General features: G+C 29.1%; 1 protein-coding gene across 1 annotated transcript in view; it reads left to right on the top strand.

Annotated features, from left to right (window-relative positions):
• Positions 1-299: 299 nt before the first annotated feature.
• The window catches only part of LOC129912661 (semaphorin-2A-like), a 157,529-nt gene continuing 147,215 nt past the window's right edge, over positions 300-10,613 (top strand). The window contains exon 1 of the mRNA XM_055991012.1: positions 300-768. The gene's annotated coding sequence lies outside the window, so the exon portion shown is untranslated. The remainder of the gene's footprint in view (positions 769-10,613) is intronic.

Here is a 10,613-nt window from a genome sequence, read left to right as displayed (position 1 = left end):
AAAATAAACAGAAAAAGTAAAGATACGAATACTTTAGGGAGAGCCAACATAAAAGTAAGCTAAAACCTGTCCCTGCGCACAACAAACTGTTCCCAATATTATCTATCTCTCTGCAAAGAAACACAGACAACATTGAAGAGTGTTCCCAGTTTGCTGTGTTTTTAGTACAAATTCCCCCCAATTCCCCCATCAATCCCCCTCAACAAACCCAAAACCACCTTCTTTCTGTACAGACTTTAATCTGCAAAAGACTAAAGCGCCAAGCCTGGCCAACTCGAATAGTTAGTTTGCACGGTAACTGCATATGGAACGGTACGTTGTTAGCGCGTAAAATTTCATGATCTCGAATGTAAAAGTTCTGGACTACGAATAATATCGTGTATCTTTGTATCTTATTTTGTTTGGTCTGTCGTCGTGATGTGAAAAATTTCTTATTGTTCTCTTGCTGAACCAAAAAATTCAGATAGAAATGATTCACAAGAATCTAAAGTGAAGTTGAAAAAAAATTTTTTTTTCAATCCAAGTGAATGTGAAGTATAAGGAGCGAGCGACAAAGAAAAATTTTTGATGTAAAAATTGAAAAAAAAAAAAAAAAATCAGAAAAATATTTCAAGTGTTTGTTAAAGATACACTCGCTCTGAGTTTTTGATTAATTGTATCTGAGAATTGCAGCATCTGGATGCGAGGTGGAAATGGTAGCATAATTACGCGTGGAATCTGTTGCAACATTTTTTTTTTTGCTGGCTGCTCTCGAGACTTGGAACTTTGGTGCGTGGATAATCGAATTAATAGCATTTTTTTTTTGTATCTTTTTTTTTTATTGTCTTTTTATGTATCTTTATTGACTTCTCCTCTTTGTTTTGTTCGTTCTCCATTTAATTTTCTTGTTGTTGTTGTGCGTTTTATATGTTTGATTGCGAAACTTCAACAAGTATCTTTTTGTATGGGACTTGTATTGTAGATACTTTTTACCTCTTTGAACTGCAGTTGTTGGGCAATTTATACAAGCAGATGTTGGAATTGGAGATTGGGGATTGGGACTTTGGGAGCATTGCACCTAAAAAAAAATACATATTTTGAATTCGTTAACTAGCTACTTCGTACATTGCGTTTTTTTGCCCTGTCCCTGTCTCGGTATCTCTGTGTTCTTTGGGGGGTTTTTTTTTTGTCTGCTTTTTTACCGATGATGAAGAAGGTGAAAAGAGAGGGAGAAAAGTCTGGTCTGTGAAAAAGAAAAAATGTTGACAACAGGCTTAAGCAAAATAACCGGAAAATTATACCGGTATTGGCGAACGTCATTTTTTCGGCATCTATTTAACAAAAAAAAAGCCTATATCGCAAACCAACTATACAATAAGAGCACTTAGTTATTTATGTAAAGGTATGGTAAATTCATTTGTATGTATAGGTAAAGTTGGTAAGTTGTATGCAATTTGATTTTTTGAAAAAAAATAACGATCTTTTGTTCAGTACAATTCTGAGTATAAGAGGATTTTTTCTGGGCGTACATTTGTATTTGAGTCTGAATTTAAATCAGCTTTTTGACTGTGTGCCTGAACGGTTCAGTGAATTTATGCTTTTTAAACATATAATGGTTGACAATCTAATTGGAAATTTTTAAAGCTTTTTTTGTCGAATTTACACTCGATTCAATTAATTTTTTTTTGTGAATTTTGTTTGTTCCGGATGATTGAGTGTTTTACTAAAATTTTTTCATTTTTTTCCTTTTTAATCTTTAGTCTCTTGGCAGGAGGTTTAATGTGTTTTTTTTAATTTCTAGGTAAATTGGTTTAATTTAAATGTTTTTGATTGGATTTGAGTTCGGAAAAAATTGGAAAAAATTATACCTTAAAAGCCCTTAAATTCATTAAAAAAATTTTGTTTAATCTTTGATCATAATATGATTGTTAAAATGGATACTTACCTACGTAAAATTCTGGCTTTGTTTTTTTAAACTGTAGCTATCTGTATGGTTTAAAACGTGTCTATACCTATTCTAAGAATTTTCGGGTTCGTTGGGCATCCTTTATCAATTCAAAGGGAATAAAAGGTTAAAGATTAAATATTGTGTTAAGGAACAAAATTGATTTCTTACAAGGTAAAAACCCATGATTGACGGAAAGTTAAAACTTGCGTTTAGGTTTTGAAGAAACAACTCATACTCACTATTTTGCTTTCCTTCTTTCTTGTGAACTTTTAAATTTCCTTTATTTTCAAAAAAGAAATAGGTATTTAAAGTGTTTACAGATTTTATAGACTTTAAAGAGTGATATTGAACCTTACTCGTGTTTCAATAAAATTCCAGTTCGAATGATGAGTAATGATACCTTTTTTAACTTAAATAATTTGGTAGATCCAATACCTATATAAAATGTAACTTTTTGATCACAATGTAGGTATTTTACCTTCCATGATGTTAAAGTGATGTTAAAAAATTCAAGTGAAATGTCTGTAATACCTATCTACTTATTTTTTTTTTCCAAATGAAAGTGATGATTGAATAAATGAACTCAATTAATGTCTTACAAATTAAAAGAATATTTATTTCATTTGGAAAAATTCTGTGAAAATTTAAGAAATAACACTGGTTTACAAGGGTTTTGTTGCCGAAACAAAAGTATACTTTTCTAAAGGTTTTCGGTTTTCGAATCCGAAGTCAGAAACAACTAATCAGCTCCCATTTTCAAGATATTACCGTTAGAAAATGCAGAAAAACGTTTTTTAGAGTTCTTCGGACCTTATTCTTTTGTGTAAGGAAAATTGTTTGAGCATATTTAGTAACGGTTTCTATAAGAACTGTTTTTCATCTTTCGATACCTGTTTAATTCTTTTCAATTTCTTTTGTATTGCCCGAGATATCTTAAAATGAAGTAAGTGGATTTGGCTTCATACATCATAAAGGAGATAATGACGTTATAAATAAAATTTATAAAAATACCAAAGAACTGAGGATATCTCGGGCAGTAAAAAAGATATCGGAAAGATTTAAACAGATTTAAAAAGGTGGAAAATAGTTCTTTTAAAAACCGTTACTAAATATGCTCAAACAATTTTCCTTACACAAAAGAATAAGGTCCGAAGAACTGCATTTTCTAACGGTAATATTTCAAAACCGAGAGCTGATTAATTTTTTTCGACTTCGGATTCGATAGATTTGCTTGAAACTTGGGACAGAGGATTTTTATGTAATTTGCAAGACCCTTTTTTATTTTTTTTAAATATGTTTAATATTGGAATAAAAAAAATTTAATAATTTTTAGTCAGTCTAGAATATTTTGTGAAAGACTGAACCAAATTTTGCTTTGTTTTCAGAAGTTAAAGACTGATATTTCTCATTTCTAGAATAAAATTTATTAATATTTTCAAAAAAAATTTAAAATATTAATAATTAATATTTCAATTATTAATATTTTAAATTTTTTATGAAAATTTTATAATAAATTGTATTCTAGAAATGAGAAATATCAGTCTTTAACTTCTGAAAACAAAAAAAAAAAAAAAAAAAAAAATTGGTTCAGTCCTTCACAAAATATAGGAGACTGACTAAAAATTGTTTAATTTGTTTTTATTCCAAGTTAAGAATTCGTAAACAAAATTAAACTCTAGATAACATTTAAACATGACAATACGGATTAAGAGAATTCTAATAACAAATATAAATATAATATAAATGAATGTCTGTCTGCCCTCATCTCAAACATATTCAAACTAATGAAGTCATTTGCTTCAAACCACCCTAACTGTGGCAAATAAGGCCCTACTTTTATTTGATATCAAGTGTTTTGTTTAGAAAAAAGCTTTATTTATTTGACGGCATAATAATAACAGAATTTTAGTCAGGTTTTTTACAACTTGATTACCTACGATTTTGAAAACCCCAATTTAAATCGTAGTTCAATTAATGAAAATTATATCGAAATTTTTGCGAACCACTACAATTTCGATATTTTTTTTTTTTTTCAAAGTGCTTTTTACCAAAAACACTGTTAAAATAGGTTTGTTAAATATGAATTTGTATTCATATTCCTTATTTGTTATACTATACCTTATGCATTAAGACAACTTTTTTTACTGAATTGAATTTATAACAAAAAAGATAATATGCATCTTTAAGTAGAAAGTTAAATTGGCAAAGGCAAGTAATGATATAAAACTAAAAAATTGTAAATTTTTTTTTTTTCATCTTACAATTATTGAAAATTATTAACTCCAAAAATATTCATTGCATAAGAGTGTTCGTGCTGTTTTTAAATCATGTCATTGTTTTAAAGCATTTTTTTTTGTCTTTAAATTACGCTTCTGAAAATAGAGTACCTAATATTACTATAAATTATAGCTATTTTTGGAAAGTAAAGATTTGTTTCAAGCCAAAATACCAAAACCAAAGTGTAATACTTAAAATTTGAACCATTTTCCATTTTTCATTTAATTTTTTTTCTTATTTTTAATATAATAATAATTATTAATTAATTAAATTAAATATTTTATACATTTTATGTAGATTCTACATTTAAATTTTAAATGCGTACTTTTGAAATTATTACAAACCTTTAATATATTTTGGTACAGGTTTAATTTAAACAAGTTTGAATTTTATTTATAAGAAAATTAAAATTTAAAATAATAAGAGCTATTTATTTTTTACAACTCAGAAGTTACTAATATTTATTTTTATTTTAAAGGAAAAATAAAAACAAAAAAACACAAGGTAGTATTTGATTTGTTTTTGTTTTGCAAATAAATAAAAAATAAAGGAGATACTAAGAATTTTATATTCTAATTTTCTGTTTTCCATTTAATTTTTTTTTTTAAGCCTCTATTTTTTGAAGCTCTTTTTGAATAGTCATTTACAGTTTATTTCCAGGAAAACGCTTTGAACATAAATATATTTTCTGAGAACTAACTGAACATTTTCATTATTAAATAATCGAGTAAAAAAGTAAATTCAAATGTATTCTAAAAAAAAAAAACACAACAGTGCATTAAAAATATTACAATTGCATACAGTATCAAATCCGTTACAAAGCTATAGCTAGTTAAAATGTTAATAAAATTTATACTCAAATTAAACTTCCAAAACATAAAAAAAAATTCTAGTACTTTATGGTAATTTTTATGCTTAAATGTCAAATAAAATTGTACTTTTTATCGATTTGTATAAAATATCTATCATGATGTGGAAATAAACAAAAATAGCATCCCATTGCAAATCCTCATTTTCAAATATTTTTTTTTTTTTATTTTTCATTTTGTCATCAAAATTGAGATCGAATCTATTCGATAACGAAAATGACAACAAAATAAAAAGAAAAGAAAAAAAAAAACACAAAACCAAACAAACATAAAAACTAAATAAATGAATAAAAATACCGGCAAACATCAGGCGCATTTTAGTTCTTCGTGTGGCAACGAATATAATACATTTTTATCTAAAAGTCAGGGCGGGATTTAGAACATTTACAACTCAATTCCCCTTCTTAAAAAAAAATTAAAAATTGACAAACTAAAAATAAAAAGAAATTGAAAGCCCAAAAAGTTCCTACAACATAAAAAAAAAGATAGATCAAAAAGAAATAAGGGTGCTTCTTCAACTGCTTATTTAAGGGCCACCTCATGGGTTGAGGTCAAAATCCACAAAACCTAAATCCCTAAAACCTAAAATCCTGAAAATCCAAAATCTCGAAAACACGAATTCGCGAATGGGATCCCAAAATCCAGAAAAATTATGTAAGAAGAAGAATATGCGAAAAATTGATTGATTGATTTCGGGATTTTAGTCATTCTGGAATTGGGTTTTCTGGATTTTGGGTTTTCTGCATTTCGGGCTTTTTCAATATTGGGTTTTCAGGATTGTTGGTTCTCGTGATCTTGGATTTTTGATATCCTGAGTTCCCGGGATTCTAGATTTTCTGATTCTAGGTTTTCTGGATTCTGTACTTTCGGGTTTCTGGGTCTTCTAAATTTAGAATTTTTGAAAATGTATCCATAAAATCAAGGGCCCTATACAAATACTTCGTTTTCTCAAAAATAAATCCGTCTCTGTAAAAAACAGACACATTTAGCTCTTTATGCTTTTGATGGTACCAAAGTTATGGTGAGTCACAACCACCAGAATCATGTGTATACATCAACCAAATAGAAAACGAGTTTTATATTGATGATCCGTGACTCACAGAGAGAGACACAACACCAACCACTCAAACTCATATAAAAATACCAATACAATTTGTCTAGTTGCATATAAAAAAAAAAACAGCAACAAAAAAAAATAAAAAAAAAAAATTACTCCCATCAGTGCAATCCTTTCCTTCATTTTAATATCCTGCAACCGGCACTAATATCGCTTTGGGATATTTGTTTATTTCTGTGTTTTTATTTTTAATTTATTTTTATATGTTGCTCTCTCAGAAAATGGTGTGTCTATTTTGCAATTCATGTCCTGTCCCAACAGAATAATCATCCTGCCATACTTTAAGACTGGGTTCCCTTTTTCAGCAAAGTCAAATCTCATGTAAAAGCATTTGTGTGTATTAGTGAATGTGTTTCGCTCTCTCGCCATCGAATTCTCTGGTTTTTTACTCTCAGGATGTTGGTTATGGTTTTCATTCATTGTCTCTTTGTGAGATCGCCATCGCACTCACGCGTGCGGGGTGACATGCAAATGGATGTAGGTATACTACATAGATCTTTATATGGATATGGTGTTTGTGGACGAAAACTGGTTTGAAATTCAATATTTTCATGAAAGATTTCTGGAGTGTATACCTATTTATTTTTGAAATGAAAACTTGTTTCCATGTTGCTGTTGTGGATGGCATTTGAGTTTTTTGTGTATCAGAGAAATTTTTTGCATTATAATAATAATTATAGTTGTTCAGCGGAGAAGCAGGTAGAGGATGTGTTATATGGGTGCATTGATATAATATACTTGACAGTATCCTTTGTGTAGTTTGTATAAAAATATGAGTAGATGCGCAGAAGGATTGGTTTTCAGGTTCTTGCTCACTTTTCAGTTGTTCTTCGTTGAGCAATTTTTTATCTCGCACACGCGCGTGCCGGCTGACATGGAAATGTATTTACTTACAATATATAGAATGTTTAGGTTCTTATCTATATGTTGTTTGAGGATGGACTCGATATCAATCCAATTTACTTTCAACACCTTTTTAATAAAGATTTTTTTAGAGTCACCAATGCAATGAACTCAGTTGAATCGATTTTGTTTTTTATTTACCTATACCTACATTATTAGGAAACAAAAATAAGGCAGCATTAATAACACTGGTCAACAAAATTGAACTTTTTTTTTGCCACAAGAACCAAGATATACTTTTCTATAGGTTTTTGATATGCTGAACTCGAATCTGAAGTCAAAAAAAATTTGATTGGCCTCCGTTTTTGAGATATAACAGTTATAAAATGCTGAAAAACGTCATTTTGGCTCTTTTCTAGCTTCTGTTTTTATGTGGGGTAATTCATTATAAACAAATTTGTTGCCAATAGCATTTTTCTGATTGCGCATTCGAGTTCAGCAACTCAAAAACCTTTAAAAAAGTATATTTTGGTTCTTGTGGCAAAAAAAGTTTAATTTGTTTGGCCAGTGCTATTTCTGAGTCAAAGACCACTCCTTAAATTTTAAATATCTCGGGAAGTAAAAAAGATATCGGAAAGATTTAAACATTTTTTGAAAGAATAAAACCAGTTCTTATAGGAACCGTTACAAATTTTTTCATAAGGAACTACCCCACATAAAAACATAACCTCGAAAACAGCCAAAATGACGTTTTTCGGTATTTTCTAACGGTAATATTTCAAAAACGGAGGCCAATAAACATTTTCTGACTTCAGATTCGAGTTCAGCATATCAAAAACATATAGAAAAGTATATTTTGGTTCTTGTGGCAAAAAGCTTGTTGACCAGTGTAATATAAGTTACTTTTTTTTAAACCTTGAAATTAATTTTTCAACTATGTAATCAAAGTTTAGGGAAGTTTTCAAAAATAATTTTCAAGCTCAACACTTTGAAAAAAAAAAATGATCTATTTTTTCAAACTGATATTTTATTTATAAATTCAGATAGGCATTAGCTACTTTTTTGCTTGTTTCCTCAGTAGGTGTAATTTTAAAAACTTTGTTTTTGCTAAGGAAACATACTGAGCATCTTCACCTATTCAAAACTATTTCTATAAATACCATCAGGTGCATTCTAACCACAAATACACTTATATAACCCTTTACACATTCCCCCGCGAAAATATAACTATTATACCTACAAACCTACAAAAAAAAACCGAATCCGCAACATATAAACAAAGACTATGAAAAACAAAACGATATATTTATATTATAAAACCCCGCACGCACGCGCGAGTGTAGTATAATAAACAATACAACCCAGAAATCAACCTAAATATAGAAATCAATCATTGTGCACAAGCACATGTCAAATGTCAATACACATTTTTACACACAAACAAATGCATACCACATATCTAATCCTTTACCTATATCCCCGCACGAGCGATGTGAATATTACACAATGCAAAGAATTTCGCTGACACCAAAAAAAAAAAAAACCCAAAAGTCTCAACTAGCAACCGCGGGTGCGATATTATAAACACGAAATGAATTGTTAGAAAAAACCCAAGAGTCAACAAGAACAAAACAACCCTTTTTGAAAACAAAAGATAATGATCTTGCAAAAAATATCTACTATCTACCTACTCTCTGCAGCATCTTCATAATTTCATGAATGATTTCTGCCTGCCTGAGTGAGGAAATAGGAAACAAAAAAAAAAAAGTACATATTATGTAAACACAAAAAACAAAAACAAAATATAACGAGAAAATGAGAGCGCAAGAGCAAGTTTTTTTTCAATAAATAGAAAAGAACAGAAAAAAAGAGTTCATCAGCGCCAGCTTATGCGTGGCATTCTTTTGAACTAAATTTGCATGTGTGCGTGATCAATGGAATTTTCAAAGTAAAAAAAGCTAAAATAGACACTTTTTCAACAATTTATATTAAAAATACTGTGAGCAAAAATATATATTTTTTTTTTGAAACTGATTTGAAATATAATGAAAAAAAATAATAAAAATAAATTGTGGATGCTTTGACTGCCCCTTCCTCAAAAACAGAATGCAAATATTGGTTTATTAAAATCAAATTTTTAGTGTGTAAATAAAAAAAATATTTTTTTTTGGCAAACGGGTTGCATGAACAACTTTATTAACTTCTCATTAAAAAATACAAAAACATTTTAAAAAATAATCACGCTTTGCCCCACGACCAAAATGCTAAAAAAGTGCATTTTGACACCTTTCCATCAAATTAACCGTTCAAACTAACTTCAAATTAAATTTTAGAAATTTTATTGGATTCTCCTAATTTCCCTTTATTGTTTTCTTTTTGTTTCATCTAAAAACACTAATAAACGGTAAAGTTATTCTAAGAAGAGTGAGTAAAAAAACATGAAATTACAACAAATTAACGAAGCTTTTTTTCTAATAAAAAAAAAAAAAAAAAAAAAATCTGTTTCGCGTACTGCATGAAAACACATTTGATCATTATAAAACAAAAAAAAAAATAAATAAAAAGTTTATAAACAACGGTGCCCCAACCAAAATTCTGATTCAATCTAAATTTGCAGGAAAAAAATCATTTTCGACCTTTATAAAAATCGCACAAGAAATGTTTCTAAAATTTAAATGATGCAAAAATATTCGTACGTTTATTACCTTTTCAAAAAAGTACGTTTCATAAGATTATCTTATAAACTGCAAAAGTTATACAACAATTAGTCAACCGTCTTCCATTAAAATGCTATGGAAACCCCCCCTTAACCCCACTTTTTTCATCTGCATCCCACCGCATGTGTATTTGGTGTATATCCTTAAAATAGAATCTACAAAATATAAGCCACAAAAACACAATTATTTCGGTTTTTCCTCATAAATAGATGAGAAATTTCGTATACGAACGAAATGAGTCTCTCTCAAAAAAAAACTAAAATATAACTTATACACAAATAGAGGTTATGTGTGTCCTTTTGGACTTTTCTTTGACAAGTTAAACAAAAACATTTTGGTCAGACACATATCAGTAACACAATTGTTTATGTTTTTTTTTGTGTTGTTTTTATGTGTGTGTGTGTGAGGAATCTGTTACCCTCGAGGAAATGATATCAAAGTCATAACAAACGACAATCCTTTAGGGGTACCTTTTGTATCCAGGATATCTTCTGAAGGACAAAAAAAAAAACTAAAGTCAAACTGAGAGATATATTGTTTGCTAAGAGAGAGAAAGGAAGAAAACTAAATTAGTATCCTTTTCTATATTATAAGGATATGAAATTAGTAGACTATCATGACAGATTGTATATGAGACTAGAACACGTCAAGGACGACAAAGCATCTCTTATCCATGTTTTTAGATACGATATGGATATACGTACCTCTGTACTTTCTACCAAACCAGCTACTTTTTCCGCATTCTATTTGCCTTTTCCTGGGCTGGAGAATATTTATTTATAAGTATACAAAATTCATTCAGATCCTGTGAATAAAATTGAAAGAAGGAAGAAAGGATAGAGACTAACCTGCTTTTGATGTGG

This window comes from Episyrphus balteatus, chromosome 1 (genome assembly GCF_945859705.1).
Source record: "Episyrphus balteatus chromosome 1, idEpiBalt1.1, whole genome shotgun sequence".
NCBI classification, from domain to species: domain Eukaryota; kingdom Metazoa; phylum Arthropoda; class Insecta; order Diptera; family Syrphidae; genus Episyrphus; species Episyrphus balteatus.
The sequence above is the reverse complement of the archived record's forward strand: the minus strand, read 5'-3'. Positions and strand labels throughout refer to the sequence as shown.